At 41.3% G+C, this 21337-nt stretch overlaps 1 protein-coding gene across 3 annotated transcripts in view; it reads right to left on the bottom strand.

Moving 5' to 3' along the window:
* Positions 1-21337, bottom strand: part of LRRC3B (leucine rich repeat containing 3B) — a 436067-nt gene that overhangs the window by 138489 nt on the left and 276241 nt on the right. Inside the window, exon 1 of one of the 3 annotated variants that reach the window (XM_034662092.1) lies at positions 6989-7118. The exons of the other annotated variants lie outside the window; for them this stretch is intronic. The gene's annotated coding sequence lies outside the window, so the exon portion shown is untranslated. Of the gene's footprint in view, positions 1-6988; positions 7119-21337 lie in introns of those variants that run through there. 3 annotated transcript variants of the gene reach the window in all.

The raw sequence follows: 21337 nt of genomic DNA, 5'->3' as shown, positions 1-21337 counted from the left end.
AGCTCAAACCCCAAATCCAGGAGTTATTCTTGATCCCCTCCCTTTTCTTCATTATCTCCTTGAATCAATCACTAGAGTCTAACCATTTTACCCTCAAAATATATCTTTAATTTGTTCCCCTTCCTCCACAGCCAGCATCTTAGTTCAACTAACCATCAGGTCTTACCCGGTCCACGCCAATGGTTCCTAAGTGCTCTGTCAGCCACAACGCCTGCCCCACCACTACTCAATCACCACACAGTAGCCAGAAAGATCTTTTGAAAATAAACCAGGTTGTCTTTAACACACTCTCCAATGACTTCCGACTGCTCACACAATAGACTCCAAACCCTTTGTCATAGTCTCCAAGGCCCTGTGAGATCCACCTCCTGCCTCTTACTCCCACTTCACTTCAACCTTCTTCCCACTCATTGTGCTCCAGTCTCCCCGGCCTGCTTCCAGTTCTGTGAACACTTCAAACCTTGTTCTGCCTCCAACATTTGTACTTGCCCTTCCTGGAATGTTTTTCCCCTGCACCACACAGGGTTGCTCCTTGTTCTGGACCCAAACAAGACTGTATTCTGACTGAAACTAATGGGGCAGAGTGGGGACCACATAGCAAATCAATCCAAAGGTTAGGGACTTATGACAGCAATTTACTGTTTTTCATAATTTTGTAGGATTTCAGGCAGGTCCCAGCTGGGTGTTTTTTCTGCTCCATGTGATATTAATTGGAGCCACCTACTCAGCTTCATTCAGCTAACTGCACTGATGGATGCAAGATGACTTTATTCCCACATCAATCCCAGGTTATCCCTGAATTGTAGTCTGGGGCATACTTGCCAGATGTTCACTCGGAAGAGTCCTTAGGCCAGGGAAATTACTATAACCACACAACTAGCACCTGACACAGATAGAGAACTAGAAAAAAGTCNGTAGTCTGGGGCATACTTGCCAGATGTTCACTCGGAAGAGTCCTTAGGCCAGGGAAATTACTATAACCACACGACTAGCACCTGACACAGATAGAGAACTAGAAAAAAGTTTAAGTGGATTAAAATAGTATCTTTTTCCAAATAAACATACACATACTAATGTTCATACATACACATACTAATAGATACACGTGTATGTGTGTGTGTATTTCTGAATAAATAAATATGTCAGATTTAGAGACGGGCAAATTGCCTGTCCTTGCACCATTATTAACCAGCCCCAGTTGCTCTGTCTCTATAGCACCTCTGGCTCTCTCCTGGAAACAGAGTTGATTAAAAATGATTACACAAATTAGAGATGCCAGGCACCTTTGAGACTCTATCAGTGGGCACATCTCCAACTTCTTCTGCCAAATATTCCCATCAAATATTCAGATTATCTCTCTACATTAGCTCATGGCCTTTCTACCCGGAAATTGGCCCAGGTCCACTTTGTGATGTCCAACACTTACTTCTAGACATGTGCTCTGATTTTATGTTCCGGTAGAGTTTCCCCCACTTTGTACAGGGCACTGCCATTGTAACTATTCTGTACTTTTGAAGTTATTCCATACTTTGTTCATTGAGGAGCAGATCCATTCATTTTGATCAACTATACATAGACCCTGACACGAAGTAAAATGCCTAGAATTCTGACTTCCTTTGGGAATATGCAAATACTGCATATCAGACTCCTTATCACTGCTGGAACCATCACCTACCATGTACTCCTGTCTCCTTCATTGCTCCATTCTGCCACTCAGTAGGGATGGCTCTCATATTCCGAGGCTGTTTCTTCTTCCCAACACCTGCGCCATGCCAGTAGATGAATCTAGACCTAAGCCTTTTCTTAGTGTGACCCATTGAGATGCAATGAACCTAATCAACACCAGCCACATTCTGACAAATAGTAGGTTTGCAGCATATTCTCCAGTATAGTTTTCAACATGGTGGTACTGACTACCTGGATACTTAGAATTTGTTTGATTGCCTGTGGCCTCTGGTCTGGGTTTTCAAACTTGGCCACTTATTGTCTAAAATTCACATTGATCTGGGGGAGGTGAAGTAAGCAGGGGGATGGGAATCTAAGATGCCAAAATAAGGTTTTAGGGAGGAGAAGAGTACACTACTCATGACTGTGGGAGTAACCCAGGAATCAACAAAGCCAAAAACAGTACAGGTCAACCGAACCACCCAAATAAGAAGAACAAATGAAATAGTCAAATCCAGAAAAGGCAAAGATGAGTTTCAAAGTCTTGCAGAAATACATGGCAAGTCCATCATCAAAGGCCTCGGCCTATTTACAGTACAATGATGTGGATCTATTCAGTTCAGAGATATATTAGCAGTATCCGTACTAATACTAATGAATTTCTTCTGACTTTATGCAAAGAGATAATACGGTATTGAAAAGGAATGTGAGGGGTGCCTGGGTGGCTCAGTCGGTTAAGCCTCTGAATCTTAGTTTCTGCTCAGGTTGTGATCTCAGGGTGGTGAGACTGAGCCCCAGCTAGGGCTCCATACTCAGTGCTGAGCCTGCTTTAGACTTTCTCTGTCCCTCCCCCCGTGCGTGTGTGTGCGTGCACATACTCTCTCTCTCAAATAAATTAAAAAAATAATTCTTTTAATAAAAGGAATGTGAGCTTTATTATCAGACTTGTATATATTACTCATTATTTCTTAGAAGTTAAGATAATCTCTAATGTTAGATGGTGATTAGCACTTTGTAGAAACTCATAAATTGCAATGACCACTAAGCAATAAATTCTAATCTTGAAGCAGAGACAAGTCTCACTTGGCTTATGTCCCCAGTGTGTGTCAAATACTTAGCACATAGTAGGTGTTCAACACATGTTGAAAGAAAGAGGTACTTGAGAGAACTTGGCCAAAGAAAGGTGAACTCTGCTTTTACTTCAATTCACATCTCTTTCACATGATTTTTCATGGTAGACATTCAGTTCTCTTTACGATTTCCTTCTCTCTTGACATTTAATTTGGGCTTGCTCTGATCCAGTCTTTGGAAATGGACACATCTAGTTTTTTCTTGGTTCTTAGAACCTCATTGAGATGTTCATAACCCAAGATTATGTTTATTTTGGTATAACGTATTTTTCTTATAAAACCTATCATTTATTCCATTCACTATATTTTCAATTGCCTTAATTATGCTTAATTAAGGACAATGACTCATCAAGATCTGACCCACCTACAATCAATCCTGATTCCCTTTCTTATCGTTGGTCTCCAAAATCAGTTAGTGTCCTAGTCCAGTACTTCTCAAACCTGTGTCAGAATCACTCAGAGATCTAGGGAAAAACCCAGATTGCAGGGTCCCACTTCTCTAGGGTCTGATAATTAGTATTTCTACCAAGTTCCCAGATGTTGATGCTGATTTGCTGGCCCATGGACCACACTTGGATTAGAACTATGCTTGCCCTATGGTATTATCCGACATTCCCCCCAGCACATAAACATATTTATAGTGCCAAATCTTTGATTTTTCTCTTCTATCTGCCTAGAATATCTTTCCCTGGTCTTTTCATTCAGGAAATTCCTATTCATCTTTTGGGATCAAATTTAGCGTTATCTCCTTGGCAATACTTTCTCTGTCCCATCTTTCATCCCTAAAGAATCAGTTCTTCCTCATTAGCTTTCTCCCTTGTCCCTTTCACCTGAACATCTCTTCTCACTGTGTTTCAGTTTGCTTTCATGCATCTGTTTTTCCCACTAGATTGTGAGTTCACTGAGGTCAGAGACTATATTTTTCTAGAGCCACATGCCCTTCTCACTGGCAGAATTTTGTATACAAAGACATTTGTTATATATTTGTTCTCAATTAAATTATCGCTCCTATTTCTTCCTTCCTTAGGTTAAACTGTAATTACATTGCAGCTTCCTACCAGAGGTTTTGTTCATTTTCCTTTTAAAAATAGTATACACCAGATGGCACCGGAAGGCTTTAGTTTAATTCTCTGGGGACCCTGGGGGTATTAGGTAACCACTGTGCACAACAAGGATCACAACATCACAAGAAGCACTGGCACAATCTAACAATTACAACCCCCTTTAAAAGCCATTGTTGTCCTCAGGGACAGGCAGGCCAGTCATTAGCGACAAAACATCATCAACACACTTTCTAAATAGGAAGGATGTAGCCTGCATGTAATGGAAGGAAATTGGACCAGTGAGACTGTTCACCTGACCTACCTGAGCTTCATTTAAAGTCGGAACCAATCAAAGCTTGTAAGTTAGCTTGAAATTCATGGGGAGTTAAAAAAAAAAAAAGAATGTCTCAGGGGTGGTAAAAGCTTCTGATTTACTACTTCTGATTCCTTGAACTATTACATTAAGGAGATCTCAGCATACCTCATAAAGAAAAAGGATGGCTCCCTCAAACCGTTTCATTTGTTCGGTTTACATTTCCCATTTAAGCATTAGCATTTCTAGACAGAAGCAAGGAAGTCTTATAGGGAGCTAGGGGACAATCATGCATATTAGTCTTACATAATCATGTACCCTTTCTTACAAAGGATGAGCCGTAATATCCTGTAATCCTGTGTTTTTGTGAGAACACCTGCCCAAGACTGATGGCAACATTCACCAGCAAGGATCCACTGAACTAGATACTGTCGCATAACTAAGCTCCACATCCAGGAAGTTCAGTACTGTTGGCTTAGCCAACATCTAGAGTGATTGTCTAACAGATTAGCAGAGTCTCTGTTCAAAAGGCACCAGTATCTGGGGGACCAGTATCTACTTAATAGAGACTGTAAAGCTAAGAGTTCAATATGAGGTCAAATTGTCTATGAAAGTCAGCCCTACAATGGCCTTACTTGCTTTTTGCCAGTTTAATGAAATCGTGGATATTTATTTTATACTGCACATTATAATTAAATAAAACTTTATTTTTTTGCTCAAATTGTCCCACTGTTTGGCATTTGGGACCTCTTTGGGTTGGCTCCTATGACTCTTTGACATAGCTCTATAGCTGGAGATTTGTTGTTGTTGTTGTTCGTGTTTTAGCACCTCGTTTGCTGGCACTACAAGATTCTCTCTCTGTGTTGTGTATTTCCTGTCTCAGCCGTAGACTCGGCCATTTTCCAAGGAGCCCTGGTTCCCTTCGTTGGGGGGTGGTATTAGAAATTAAGATGTGGGTGCTGGGCGTGCTTGTTGTTACTGGAGTCTAATTGTTTCAGGTCTTCTCAGCTGACAAAGCAAGGAAATATATGTGTGTATACTAACTTGCACATATATACATCTTTGTAAATATTTTCTATATGGAAACATCTCCATCTGTATTAAGCTAAACATGACTTCTTACTGATGCCTCCAACTTAACTCATTACTACTTGGATCACTTTACTTCTCTGTAAATTGCCACTCCAATAGTAAGAAACCTGGCTTCTATCATCTGCAATTAATTTATTTAGTCAAGTTCCAGAATATGTGTATAGCAGTTTCATAGTTTTTAGCCTGTACAGCCATGGGAAACAACTCCATCAACTAGAGGATAGTGTTTATGGACAGTCCACTTTGCCTTTAATCTCAACAGTCCCTCCTCATTTCCAGAGTGACTTAGTTTTTCCCCTGACCCTCTTTATACAGATTCTTTTGTGAAAATTCTGCATTCCGTACTTGCGTCCCCAACCTCCTAAACGATCACCTTTAATTTCATACATCAGTATTCATTCTTTGTACGATAAAGTTCCATGGATATTGGCAAATGCATAGAGTCATGTATCTATAATTACGATATGATAAAAATTAGTTTTACTTGCCTAAAAAAAAAAATCCCCTATGCTTCACATATTCCGTCTTTCCCCACCCAGAATCCTGGCAATTACTGATCTGTTTATATCATTTATAGTTGTGCCAACCTAGAATGTCATACAATTGTAACAATACAGTATTTTTCTTTTTTTCAGACTGGTTTCTTTAACTTAGTAACACACATTTAATATTACCCATGTCATGGAATGGCTTTGGTAGATCATTTCTTTTTATTGCTGAATAGTTTTCCACTGAAAGGATATACTACAGTTTGTTTATAGTTTCGTATGTTGAAGAACATATTGTTTGCTTCCAGTTTCTGGTAATTATAAATAAAGTTGCTATAAACATTGCGTGCACATTGTGTATGTATATGAGTTTTCAAATGATCAAATACTTGGGAGTGTGGTTGCTGGGTCATACAATAAGATTATGTGTATTATAAGAAACTGCCAAACTATCTTCCAAAATGGCTGTACCATCTTGCCTTCCCACCAGCAGTAAATGAGAGGTCTTCTTCCTCCACATCCTGCCCAGCAATTGGAGTTGTCAGTTTTTAATTAAAAAAAAATTAGCCATTCTAATAAATGGATAGTGGTAAAATGGATACATTTTTAAAGGAGATAAATGCTTTATTGTTAGATTTAAAAAAAAATAATGTTCAAAGATTCATTGGAATTTCTTTAAATAAGAACTCTCCTAAGTGTATATTTCCCTGCTTATATAAAGAAATCATTAGTTCTTGATGAGAAGGAGCATTCAAGTTATTTAGTAGTGCTTTGGTTCTTGTGCCGACAACACTGTCATCACCTGGGAGCTTGTTAGAAACGCAGATTCTTGGACCTTAACCCAGACCTAATAGATCAGGATCTGCATAACAGGACCTCCAAGTAAATTATGTACAAGAAAGTCTAAGAACCATTGCTCAAGAAACATGATATCACAGATTCATAAAGGTGGAAGGGATCTGCCATTTGGCAGGTAAGGGAACTCTCCTAGACCTTCGTGTGCTGTGTGTGGTTTGTGTGTCCTTGTTTGTATGCAATACTCTGTTGCTAATCCTCTTGAGTACATACTTTCTCAAGGAAGGTGACAGTTTGCTCAAGGTTATGCAATCAATTATTCAAAAAGATTAAAAAAAAAGCCTCGTCTCATTACTCAGTAATGTAAAACAATATAAACTTAAACTGAAATCATGGTGAAAGTCGTTGGGAAAATTATACTTATATTACACAAATTCAGTGTAAAGATATTACAAAGCCCACCAGTTGTGTAAGTGAGGCAAACCAGCAGTCATTCCTGGCTGAGTATTCACTGAGCAGAACCGTGCTGTCACTCACATTAAAGTAAGGCACCTGGTCTCCATCTGGCCTGCAGGAAAAGCCAAAAAATAATAATAAAGAATCTTCTATTTACCAATACCAGCCATGCAGCTCTGAACTCTTAATCTTACAATAGTACTTAATCACCAGCTCCCTAGAACATAAATAACCCCCGGGGCCAGGGATTGATGTGAATATTCTGATGTGAACTCATAGCAGCACAGTGTCTCAAACCTGTGGCTGCCACTGGAGAGCGGGGAGAGTTCAATCTCCCCCTTCCTCAGCTGGGAACAGGTACCCTCACACAGTGCTGTCTTCTCAGCCCCAACTCTCATGTCCTCCTGAGGTTTGAGAGGTACAACATCTGCGGACCTGCCCAACAACCTAAGGTGGGGATGCCCTCAGGGACACCCAGAATTCATTCAACACTGTAAGTTTGAATCTGGGAAGCAAAATCCAAGATACTTGGTACACACGACATGAGCCCCCAATCAGCCACTGAGAAGCTTGTTAGAAATGCAGATTATCAGGTTGTACCCCAGATCTGCTGAATCAGAATCTGCATTTTAACCAAATAACCAGGTGATTTATATGCACGTGAAGTTTTCAGAGTACTGATATGGAAGGAAATGCAGTAAGGGGAAAGTAGCCAGGTGAAGGGAAGGAGAAATTCTCCCTCTACCCTTCAAGGTCTTTTAGCTGGACTAAGAATTAAATTTACCTAAGACAGATAAACAGGAGGGGGAAAAAAAGTTTTATTACATGTGCAAGGAGGCCCAACAATGAAATTGAGACCTAAAGAATAGGGCAGGCAGGCAGTTTTTATACTTTTCAGACAAAGAGACAGTAAATCTGTGCACAATTGACAGGACAAAGAAAACTTGTGTTTAGGAATTTTAGTCAGGAATTCTAAGGAGAATTTGGGCTGTGGCAGTACATTAACAAAAAGTTACAAGTGCTGTTTATATAGCCTTCTTGGTTCCGAATTTCCTATCTCTGGTGACAAGGATGTTTCTTTACCTCCTGGTACAGGGAGGGCACCTTTCACCTGGAGGGTTTATTCCTTGCTTTTAGGAGACAGAGGAGGGTCTGGGTGTCCTTCTTACACAGACTGACTCTTAAATAACTTTTTTAAATAGCCAATATGCCAAAGTGGCACATTCTGGGGTAGCCTGTCCTTGGTGCCCATACAAGATGTGCTTTGATGGCGAGTAACTTACATTTCTACCCCATAAAACTTATATCTGAGAGCCATTAATACAGCCATAGATAGCAACACGTAAAGAACAATTCTAAGACTAAAGGAGACGCACATTACTTATAGGAATATAACTTAATTGCTAATACAGAGAAGGCTATTGGAACTGTTAGTTAGGGGTAAGGTCATCAGAGACCACAACAAGACATTAAAAAAAAACTTCTGGGAGCTTGTTTATTTCTCTACTTTGCCTCTCCTTGAGAAATGCCCTGTTGCCAGGAAGCCCACCGAAGTTACTCAAGGGAGCAGATGTCCTAGAACAAAGAAAATCATAAAGTTCCTGGGAAATTGCACAATTAAACAAATGCCTTTTAAGTCCTGCTTAAAAGATTACAAAGTTTTGCTCAGTTCCTGCGACTGCTTCCAATTGCAAGAATAATTGACCAAAAGGTTCCTGGCTGGCAATGTAAAGCAACCCTGTAGTTTGTGTTAGAGGAAACAGGGCCTTAAGAACTCTCTTCCTGTCTCCTTACTTGCCACAAGTAATACAAACCATTTGCTTAAATTAAAAGACTTGGGCTGGTCTATTGGCTGACACACCCCAAGCAGCAAGCCCTTGGCGTTCAGTGACAGAATCAGATTTGGCTCCACCATTAAGCTTTAGCTTCTTAGGGCCTAGCAGCCACTTCACTAGGTTGCACAAAGGAATACATGACATGGCATAAAGCACGTAGCACAGTGTCTCTCCCATGGAAGTACTCAATAAATATTATTTATCAAAATTATTGTGTGAAGTGTCTCTTCTCTAAGAATAGAACAATGATTTCTAGTTTCATAATTTATGCATATCTTAAGAAATTTTATTTCTATAAATTTAAAAAATGTATCATGTTGTAAGAACCTCCCACTTTCTTTTTTCTTTTGGTTGTTGTTAAGGTGGATTTTGGGGATTTGAGAATATATCGAATTCTTTCCACAGTTAACAAAGACTGGGGGTTTTAAGCCAAGATTGATTGTGGCATGGCTCAAAGGAAGAACTCAGGAGAAGAAGCTGTCCACACATCTCCTATGCCTTCTCCTGGGTTTTTCTGCCAAAAAGTGTTGCTTTGCCCTGATGGGGTCCACTGAGGTTTGTTAACTCCCAAACTGCGTCCTTAAGCCCTCTGTCCCAGTTCCGGCTGCAGAAGTACTTTAAAAACTGCTACAAGAACTGCCCTGGGGGTTATTAGGGGTTCTCGCTCCTATCCTCCACTTCAACGTTGCACTCTTATTTGTCACCAAATTCTGTTCGTTTTTGGTTTGGTTTTGTTATATTATTTTTATGATGTAGTTTAATGCTTTGGAATTAGACATGACTGGGTTAAAATCATGGTTCCTCCATTTGCTAGCTATTTTATGGAGGGTAAGTTACTAAGACTCAGTAAGTCTCAGTTTCTTCATCTGTTAAATGGGGATGGCACCATCCCCTGCGGTTGTAGGGATGAGCTAAAATTATGTATGCAAAGCGCAGAGCTGAATGGTTCACAGAAAATGTTCAATAAAGGGGAGCTTTGTTTTGAGGATTTGTTTCCTCCCCGAGGAAGTTGCCTTCTGAGCCGCCCTCCAACACCTCATTACATGACAACCCTGAGCCACTGAGGCCCCATCCTAGTCTGAGATTGGCCATCACGACACAGCACCTGGCCCTGACCTCAGAGCCTTGGGGACACGCTTCTAGGTACAGTTGGTTTGAAGTGTCTGTATGGGTTCCTTCAAGAATATTTACAAAATTATTGACCTTGGGGACAAAAATAGGAAGTGAGAACTATATAGCTAAAAATATTCAAGATTTTAGAATAGCACTTTTAGCATTAAGCATTAAAAGATGCTGCCCATGTTTGTGGATGAATGTTAAGTTGACGAAAGCTTTAGTTATCAGTCTATTCCAAAAAGAAAAGTAAGGCAGTTGAGCAAGTTGGCCTATCTAAGGAGTAATCCGAGGAGTAACTAATCCAAACAAAAGTAAGCCCCCAGCTTTTGACAGAGCAGCTTTAGAGTTGATAGACTGCTGAATGGATTGTTAATTAGAAATATATATTTGTGGGGCGCCTGGGTGGCACAGCGGTTAAGCGTCTGCCTCCGGCTCAGGGTGTGATCCCGGCATTATGGGATCGAGCCCCACATCAGGCTCTTCCACTATGAGCCTGCTTCTTCCTCTCCCATTCCCCCTGCTTGTGTTCCCTCTCTCGCTGGCTGTCTCTGTCTCTGTTGAATAAATAAATAAAATCTTAAAAAAAAAAAAAAGAAAGAAATATATATTTGTTCTCTGCACCCCACCTTTCCCAGCACAGAGCTTCTAAAACCCATGGGATTTCCAAAGTGGTAAGTGTCTTATTGTATACAAATGAGATGACTGTTGGCTGGCGCTCCTGGTCAACCTCAGGATGGGGCCTGGTTACCAGGTTAATCAACCAAGTAATTAGAGGGTTGGAACTTCCAAACCCCCCACCTCCACACACCATCCTTATACCCCTGACTGTATATTCCAGACCTCCAGGCTCAGAGAGAGTGGCTGGAGATTGGGCTCAATCACTAACAGCCAATGATTTAATCAACCATGCCTATGTAATGAATCTTCCATAAAAATCCTACTCAAAGGGGTTTGGCGCTTCCTGGTTGGTGAGGATGAGGCGGTGTTGGGAGGGTGGCAAAACTGGAGAGCACGAAGCCCCACAGCCTTCCCCACATACATTTCCGTATGCATCTCTTCCATCTGGCTGTTCCTGAGTTGTATCTTTTTATAATAAACCAGTAATCTTGTCAGGAAACTGTTTTCCTGAATTCTGGGGGCCACTCTGGCAAATTAATGAAACTGAGGAAGAGACTGTGGAACCTCCGGATTTGCAGCCAGCTCAGATGGAAGTTGTGAGTAACCTGAGGCCCCGCTCCTTGAGACTGGGGTGTAAGTGTGAAAGGGAAGGGCTCTCTTGTAGAACTGAGCCCTTTACCTTAACCTGTGGGATCTGACACTAACTTCAGGTGGATAGTGTCAGAATTGAATAGTAGGACCCAGCTGGTGTCTGTAAAGAATTGGAGAATTGCCTGGTATGGGAAAAATTCCCATAAGTTAGGAGGACAGAAACATTCTGTGGGTAGAGTTGAGAGAGTAAAGGAAGAAACAGAGGACTTTCTTTTAGTTGATATCAGTGTGCAGAGGAATTAGAGAATAGAGTTTTTCTACTCAAAAGAGCAATCTCTATATTTGATGATAGGAGCCAGGGAAAAAGGACTCCAAGACTGGCCCCTGTCACATGCTGAGTTGTAGTGGTCAGCTGAGCTTTTCGGTTCATGGGATGATGTCCCCCAAATCCAATCTTACATCATGACCTTCCCTTACATGAGCTATTTTGGTAGAGACAGAGCAGCAGCCCAGGTTTGTGGGGAGAGGATCCCTGACCCTCTGCCCATCTTTAGTCACACCCACTGATATAGAACGCATCCGAGTATCTAGCTTGGTGCCAGGGATTGTAAGCTTAAGGAAGCAATAACAGCTCTTTTGCACATACATGCCTGATTTAATCAGACGTCTGTTTTAGAAGCATAACTGCTTAACCAGGAGTGATTTGGAAGGAGAGGAAATACAATTTTCTGAAGTTGAAAGAGCCAGGCTTTTCTGTGATGTCCCCATGGTGTCCTGGGCCTAATTCCACAAGAAGTGACCACAGTGGCATCCTGGGACACCCTGTTGGCTAATACTGGTATATGTGACAGAGGAGCCAGCAATACCAACACACGCAATGACTTCTCAATTATTTTGGGGTGCTCACCCAAAATCTCCTTGGATACCGTACCTCTTTGGCCTCTATCATCTGGCTGCTGTTTAAATTTCTTGACCATCAAGCTAAAGACCCCACTCTCTTACTCTCCTGGTCATTTGCTTTTTCACTGGGAATAACTGGTCTGTTTGGAATAAATATAAAGAATTTGAGTAATGTCTGCTACATGACCAAGCTAATATTCTGTGAACTAATATTACTCTGTACCTCAGCACATTTTTAAGCTTATTTTCTTTCTAGCGCATGGGATAGTTATAATACAGTGTAAAATCTTGGGAAACATTTCCTGTTCTGAATATAGATGAATGAAATACTATTGTCCATTCCTGAGAGCCAGAACATACATTATTTAAATGGAATCTTTTCCTGGCATGACATTGGCAGTGATGGAGTTGTCCCATGGTGCTGTGCTAATCAGAATCTAGGAGTCGGGGGTCATGACCTCCTATTCCAAATCCTACAGGTTGTCATCTTATAAATACTGTAACAGAGCCCACTGTTGACGGGCAACTCTGTCACGGTCCCTTCCAACACCATCAACCAGTAAAATCGGCAGATCTCTCCAGATCTAAACCCCTCCCCAGCTGGGCTATTCAGGATCACTGTTCTCTTTCCTTTGACGACAAAGTATTTGTACCATCATCCCTTTATTATTTGAACTTGGGCTTTCACAGCTGAGTTTTCATTCTAGTTCTGCTTTACACTCTGTGACATTAAACAAGTGGCCTAACTACTTTTGGTCTTGGTTTCCCCCTGTGTAAAATAAGGTATAGTAGAATGTCTGTAGAGATAATTGCTAATAATTCTACCCATTCCTGTACATACACACACACACATGCCAGTCTTTGCTCCAAGAAATGGAGTTTATTTCCCCTTGCCTTGAATCTGGCCTTTGAGTTGCCTTTTCCAAGAGGATTCAACAGAACTGATGCTGTGCCATTAAGCACCTGTGAAAGAGCTACAGAAAAACATGGTCAACATTCAACTTTGAAAAGAGCTTTGGCTTCAGATATGTGGATAATTCTGACTCATCTGTTTATTGGTTGCATGAAGATCAGTGATGCACTCAGTCTGGAGTCCATTTTCTCATCGTAAATGGGGTCACTGTATTGGGCCTCCCTGGGGCACTGTGAACTGGCCAGCATAGTATCTGGCACTTAGCCCATGGCCAAAAAATAATAGCTACTAATATAATTATTAAAACATGCACCTCGTCTCCTTGTTTCCTTCTCCTTCCCTACCCTCAGTACCTTGGAGGGTGCCCGTATTTTATATAAAAGTTCTTGACATCTTAAAGTAGTATAATATAAGTATTAGTCACAGTACTACTAATTCTCTTCAATTTAAACCTCTTCTCAGTTTAGAAGGGCTTCCATATTTACTATTTGATTTTTTAAAGTCCTTGGTAATTTGGGAGAATAGCATTAGCTTCATGTGTCAGCCTCCGCGGCACAACAAATCATTTCAAACTTAGTAGACCAAGGCAACACACCACTTTATTGTTTACGCTTCTGTGGTTTGGGAATGTGGGCTCAGAGTTCAGAGGAGAAGGTTAACTGAGATGCTTGAAACACAGGTAAAGGATGTTGACCTGGCATCACTGAGGTTGGTAGATCCAAGATGGCCTCACTCACAGGCCTGGGCTTTGGTCTTAGCTGTCAACTGGGTGTCTTGGTTCTCCTCCACATGGTCACTGTCCCTCCAACAGGATAGCCTGGGTTGCAGAAGAACACAAGCAGAACCTGTCAGGGTTCTTCGGGCTCAGGCTGCGGCTCACTGCTTTCCTGCGCTGTTGGTTTCTGAAGCCAGGAGGAAGGAAGCAGGAAGCAATGCCCCAAGCATGGCTCCCTCCATTGATTGCCTTGTTCGTGCTGTTGTTGGTCAGGCCCTCACTTGCCTCTTTCTGGTACCTTGGTGGGACAAGGGGCCGAGGAGGTCCAGAGGTTCTGGGAGCACAGTGCAACTTCTGGCTGCGGACGAAGGTGCTTTATTCTTAACAGAGCGATGCATGCTAAACCTTCTCCACAGGTGCAGAAACAGATATTCAAGAATAAAAGTACTATCATGAGTGGACAGAAAGAGAACAAGCTTCAAGTTTTCTGACTTTCCCATCCCCATGAGGAAAATTCATGCCGCTTCTCATTTACCCATGTCTTAAGCAGACCGAGCATAACTGTGGACTATGACGGGACCCACTTGGAATGTTGGACACCTAATAAGGCACCAGCCGTGGTGCATGAAGATGTGTGGACACCGGTCTCCACAAGCAGATGCCGCAGCTCCCATCTGCTGGCCGAGGAGCTCAGGAAAATCAGGAGATGATCTGGATATTGTGTTTGTCTGAACCTTGCTTGTTTGGACAGCCTTTGAACATAATTTGAAACAGAAAGGCAAAGTGAAAAAAAACAAACAACACACAAGCTCTTATCTGGTGCATCTGATCAATAACCACTAAGAAGTTTTTGGAGATCCCAACCTCTTTTTCCCTGAATGGTATGGTTTCTGTGTGAATGACGTGGACACGTCTTCTTTTTTTCTTTATTTCGCCTTTGTGATAAGTCGAATGTTTGTTACATTTTATAAATATTATCAGTTCCAATATCTTTAGAGACATTACAATCTGAAAATAATTTATGAAAAAAATCTTCATCAATATTTATAATCAAGGCATTCATGCATTAGTAAATGTGAAAGAGGATATCATTTTCATGACTTAGTCTCCTTGGATTTGAATTTCATTACCTTGTATAAGTCACACCTTTAGCCTTGCATTGTATGTTTAATTCTTCCTTAGTAACAGCCGGCATCCATTTTTAAAATCTCCTACAGAGAAGTGTTCAGATTTCTTTTTCAACTCCTTTGTGTTCAATTTTAGTTATGGGGAAACATTCAGACACAAAACAAAAAACAAGACATTTTCATTCATCATGAATTTTAGAAAATCCATTTTGAACTCCTATTCTCTATTGCCAGCATTTCCTGAGGTAAATTTATTCTGTATGCTCCTTGGTCTGAAATAGCTTATCCCCTCCAAACATCTGCCAATATTCAAATTCATGCTGGGACAGAATATTTTGGAAGCAGGTGTACAAGAGGAGAATTTTTCCTTTTTTCCCTTCTAGGTTCTTTGGATGGTCTAATAATTAAATGGACAAAGACAGATTGACAGAAGAAAATAAATTTCGTTTTGTATTACAGGAGCCTGTAGAAATATGAGACTCAAAGAAATGACCAAAGCAGGCAGCTTTTATAATTTTTAAATAAACAACAAATTTGTGAAGAACGGACCAAACAAAGAAGTTTGGGCTTAAGGTAGTAAATTAGCGAAGGACTCAAGTTTTGCTCATATAGTCTTCTCATCCCTAAAATCCCCTGGTTCTGGCGATGAGGCTACATCTCTTTCTCCTGGTCCAAGGAAGGTATCTTTCACATGGACAATTTATTTCCTGCTTTCAGGGGCACAAAGGAAAGTCAATGTGTCCTTGCATCTGCTGTTTCTTAAGTAACTTTAATTCAAAATAATTGATATGGCAAAGTGGCATATTTGGGGGTGGCCTGCCCTGAGCCCTGTAACAGTTACCTAATACTCATCTTCTCTGCGAGGGTCTTACTTAAAATTCCTTTAATTTTATCCTTTGGAATCACTAAAACCCACAGATAGATTCAGGATGCAGTCTCAGAAAGAATCCGGGAAGGTGCTAACTGCAGACAGGATAAGGTTTGCCTAATTGAGGTTAGAGAGTACATTTCCTAGATCAAAGAGAGAACTGCTGGCTAACCTCAGTAAGCCAGCTGCTAATCAGCGCTCAACAAAGCCACATCAAAATAAGCACTTTCCAATAATTGCTTTCAGGAGTTGTCTAAGTGTCTCCCTTAACAGCTGACTTCAATCTGCATGATGCTAGGTGTTGGGGGAGAGACCATCAAACTAAGAAGGAAACACAAAACACAACATATAAACAAGAAATACTCTGTAAAACTTCGAGTTCCATCTGAATTTCTCACTAGGTCCTTTTTAACCAATGTGTCGGGTCTCACTGCGTGGTTTCTTGCTTAAGTTTTCACAACTGTTAAAATGAGAAGGACAATTTCCCCTTTCAATTACTTTGTCGTATGGTTTGAGATGGCCAGTCAGTGCTCTTAGATTGAGAAACCAAAGTACCGAAGGATTACATAGCAGACAGGGTTGGAGGGCACCAGCCTCAGGGAAGAGAAAAAGGAAAGGAAAGGAAATGAGATTAAGCTAATCCTACTTTATCTCCAATTCCACTAATGATTAGAGCTGAGTTGCAAACAGATGTATTTTCTTTGACCTATATAGGGCTTGGAAAAAATTGAGGTATATTTAAAAACTGGGAGAGTTTCATCAAAATCTGGATTTTATTATTTTTTTCTGGCTTCTTTAAAAAAAAAAATCCAGAAGATTGGGAAGAGTGGGCCAAGCCCCCTCTTGGCATCAGTGAACCGGAGCTGTATGAAGTTGGCTCCTCAAGATGGAGCATGTGTTCCCTGGTTTGTCAGAGGCCACACCTGACCTACCCCTGCATCTATGTTACCTGTCTGTGCCTTGCAGATACTGGAGTGGAGACTCTCAGGGTTTTTTGTTGTTTGTGGGTTTTTTGTTTTGTTTTGTTTTTTTATAAAATACGAATACTAAGGTTACCAGGCTAGGGTTATGGTACTTCTGGGAGTCCTAGAATATACTAGAGCCGTCGTGCTATCCCAGAATATTCCCCCAATTCTTGCTTTTTCACCCAGGTTTCCTGTGCTACTCTAGGGCTGTTCTTATTTGCAGTGTTGCCGCTGCTAAGACTGGGACTCAGATGAGCTACTTTCATGAAGAGCTTTGCCATGAATGCTGACCTAGCCGCTGTCACCACTCTCCCCATCACTAGCAGCAGCATGACAGGGAGAAGTAAGAGGCCCTGGGGCACTGCTTGCCCTGGAGGACTCTGGAAGTCCAGGGAGCCCATCTCCTCCACCACAGGCCTACCACCCCCTGGCTCTCCCTGAACAAGGATAGAAAAACAAGTCTCTCTGCTCCCCTGTGCAATGCTAATTTCTGCTCTGCAAATGCTGGCCAACTGTTGGCTAGCTGTTCATGCCACAGCCCTTTGGCCACAGGGCACACTCTCTCAGACCAGCCTCCCTGAGTCCTTACTCCAGCTCCTCAATGGCTAGGCTGAGGGACTTCTGTTGCAGTCATCCATCTGGGCCTTTCTCCTCCAGACTCCTGTGGAGAGGAAGCCCCTCCCCTATGTCTCCAAGCTCATTCTCATTTCTGGTCATAGAGCAACTAATCTAGCCCCCTCCTGAGTAAAGCTGTGTGTGCCAGTTATTACTGTATGGTCTCTCAGCTTCAAAACTACTCTCCTAAACTCCACTCTGTGAAGCCAGGGGTGGGTCTCTGCAAACCACATGTATCAGGATTTAACCACAGAAGAGGAACTGGTAGGATTCACGAATCAGGCAACATACTATCTAGCAAGTAGAAGGGTATATATATATATATATATATATATATATATATATATTTAAATATGTATTTATTACAAGGAATTGGCTTATGCCATTGTGGGGATTGGCTAAGCAAGTCTAAAAGATCAAATTGTACTCTGTGAGGCAGGCATTCAGAAAGATAAGCTCACAGCCAGACTAGAACCCACTGGCACGAGCCACAGGTGAGATTTCTTCTCTGTCTCTCTGTGTCTCTGTCTCTGTGTCTCATCCCCTCTCTCCTGGGAAGCCTCAGCCTAACTTTGAAGGCCTACCAAGCTTATCCAGGATCACCTCCCTTACTTAAAGCCAACTGATTAGGGACTCTAATTACTTTTGCAAAATCTCTTCACCATGACACCTAAATAAGTATTCAGGTGAATGGCTGGAACCAATCACCTATCCAAGTTTACACATGGAAAAACTATCACAGTTTACCCCTTATCAACTTAGCACCTATACTCATGTTCTTAAACCATGCTTAAGTATCCAAGACAATAAACAGTCACATTTCTGCCAAACATGATACAAATGTTCTGCAAACAACCACAAACCTGCAAACCATTCTCCCAGAAGAAAATGTAAAGTTCTTGGGTGACATTTGGGCTTCTCATTCTCTTTTGGTATTCTGCAACTTTAATGCTGAGTGAGGTACATAGTCAACTATGATTAGCATGTTTATATGCTAATAGTTACAAGAGGAAAGAGAAAATATTTCATACATACACATACAAGACAAAAACATATTTGTACATAGATACATACACACAAACATATTCATATCAAAATAAGCAAGGAGTACTTATACTCTATGGTTGTCATCTCTGCAACTGATCGCATGGTAGCTTCTTCCACTGCCCATATTCCACAGGCCCCCTGCTCTCAGGAAGCATGCAAACTGGTTGTGATTCTTTGCCTAATGGAATACCCAAAGTTTCATTCCTGAACTGTCTGGGCCATTAGCAGTCCTTCCTGAACTGGACTGTTGTAGTTTCCCATTGACTTTACTCACAGGATATGGTGTTGCTAAGAGATGCTTTGGATGATCTCCTGAATTCCAGACATGCTCCTCCTTACTCTCATTATGTGGTAGCATTCCAATGTCCTCTTTGTAGTCAGGATCGATCACCCCAGCTAGTCCAGTTACCGCCTTCTTTCCCTGTTGATTCATAGGCAGGAGGAACCTAAAGTGGCCAGGTGGCAGTCTTAACTTCCAGTTCAATGGCAACATTGCTGTGCATCCAGGTGAAAGAGTTCTTTCACTTGAAAGTAAGACCTCTAGGTAAGCAGAGTCTATGGTTGCAGAGATTTAAAAAAATTTTTCTAGAGGCTTCCCAGTGAGTAAAGCCACTCCCATTTCTACCCTGGATTCCTGAACCTGTGATTCTTCACTATGGAAGAAAGCTTCACTTGTTGAACTCTAATTTAGAGCACATACAGTCTCCTAGAGAACTTTGCCCTAGCCCTGCACAGTACTGCCACTTAATAAGTACCATAACTAAGTCTTCAAAAGATCACACCCCTGTTGTGTCAAAGCCAGCTACTTCAGGGTGATAGGAAACATGGTAAAACCAATGACTTCCATGAACATGGGCCAACGGCTGTACCTCATTTGCTGTGAAGTGAGTTCCTTGACAGAATCGCTGCTGTGTGGAATACCATGATAGTGAATAAGGCATTCTTTATATCGACTGATAATAGTTTTGGCAGAGGGATTATAAATCCATAACCTGAAAGCCTGTTTAATGAGAAAAAATGTGTTGCCCTTTCCATAATAGAAGCCGTCCAATGTAATCAGCAATCCACAGGGAAGCTGGCTAATCACTCCAGAGAATGGTGTCATATCAGCTCTTCAGTGTTGGGTTTTGTTTCTGGCAGACTGAGAAGTCAATATTAGCCATAGCCATATTGATGCTGTCAGTGAAGTTCATGTTGCTAAATCTATACATAGTCTTCACTTCTGCCATCATGGCTTCTTTGCTTATGAGCCCACTGGACAATGACAGAGGTTGGGGGGGAGGAAGGGCCGACTGATATCCATAGAATGGGTCATCTTCTCACTTGATTATTAATATCCTCCTCTGCTGAGGTGACAGTTTCAGGAGCACTCAAATGGTACACAAATAAATACTTTCATGCCCTATGCCTACCTAGAAAGTTCTATTAATATATCTTTTCCTCAGACTTCCTTGTCACAAATTTTTTAATTGTGTTCCTTCTAAGTTCCTGGCCAATTAGCCAAACCATTGGCCACAGCCCATGAATTGATATACACTCATAACTCTGGCTATTTCTCCTTTCAAGCAAAATGAACACTGCTCAAAATTCTGTATGTAGGAGGACTTTCTTTCAACACTACCCTTCTGAGCAGTCCCATCTACTTCTTTTCTAGGAACGACATGATCAGCTGGCCAACACCATGAGGCTCTGTGAGTCAGAATATTCTGTTCACTACTTTGGCTCCACTGTCCATTATGTTAACCATATCCACCTTGTCCTTAGTGATTAGTGCCTTTACTTACCCCTGACATCCCAGTGTCCCATTATTCCCATTGCATCTAGGAATACTAGTTAAATAGTAGTGGTTCCTACAGAGAAGAGCCACCGTAGAACTTTTTAAGGAATCCTCACAAACTTATTTCTCACAGTGATGTGAGGAAAGTGTGTCCCCTGGTCCTCCAAAAATAGGTGATCAGGTGTCCTACATGACACATGACATATCCACTCTCAAATTCCAGTCATCCTGTCTTTGGATGCTTTTATCTGCAGTTTACCAAAGCAGCTCTGGCATTTAAGTTTATCCAGTGCAGACCACCACTGGCTCCATATTTGAGAGAATCACTCCCCCAAAATGTTGGAGCCATTCCTAGCCTTTTGAACCAAAATAATAAATCCAGAACCTTTGCTTAAGGGGCCCAAACTGATAAATTTAGCCTGATCCAATTTTGTACCTCTTACACCATAACCACACACCTTATGTATCCATTCCTACAGACTTCTGTCTGTATACATGTTAAAGACCCTGTTGTTCTTAAGTGTTATTGACCTCCTCACAGGTAACTCTTTGTGCCTCATCCTTTGGTTCTGGCTGGGACATGAGTCTAATTCTAAGTCTGACAGCAAAGCGGGTCATGAGAGTAGGTCTTGAGGAGGAGAAATAGTGCCTTAGAAGGTAAGGCCATGATAGAATCTACAGACAAAGGACGGTTGAGCTCCTTGGATAAAACAGAAGGGCTACTTCTGGTGCCAGAAAGACTCAGCAGAATTTAGGGGTTAAAGATCCCAAACTTCATAAAGATCTTCCCGTATGTTCCCATTCTAATTTTCAGGATCCCATTTCTTCCCAACCATTACCCTCACCTTTTCTCCTCCGACTTTACTGAGATATAACTGACATATCACACTGTGTGAGTTTAAGGTGTGCAATGTGATTATTTGATACATGTATATGTTATAGAATAAATTACTCAATAAGGTTAGTTAACACATCCTTCACCTTTGGTGAGAACAGTTAAGTTCTACTCTCTTACCAATTTTCAAGTATACAATACAATATTGTTAATTATTTTCACCATACTGTATCTTAGATACCCAGAACTTACTCCTTTTATAACTGGAAGTTTGTATCCTTACACCAACATGTCTTCATCCCCCCATGCCCCCAATCCCATCCAGCCTCTGGCAACCACAAATCTATTCTCTGTTTCTATGAGTTCACTTTCTTAGATTTTACATATGAATGAAATCATTCAGTATTAGTCTTTCTCTGTCTGACTTATCTTA

The sequence above is a fragment of the Ailuropoda melanoleuca genome, chromosome 6 (assembly GCF_002007445.2).
Source record: "Ailuropoda melanoleuca isolate Jingjing chromosome 6, ASM200744v2, whole genome shotgun sequence".
Lineage (NCBI taxonomy): Eukaryota > Metazoa > Chordata > Mammalia > Carnivora > Ursidae > Ailuropoda > Ailuropoda melanoleuca.
The sequence above is the reverse complement of the archived record's forward strand: the minus strand, read 5'-3'. Positions and strand labels throughout refer to the sequence as shown.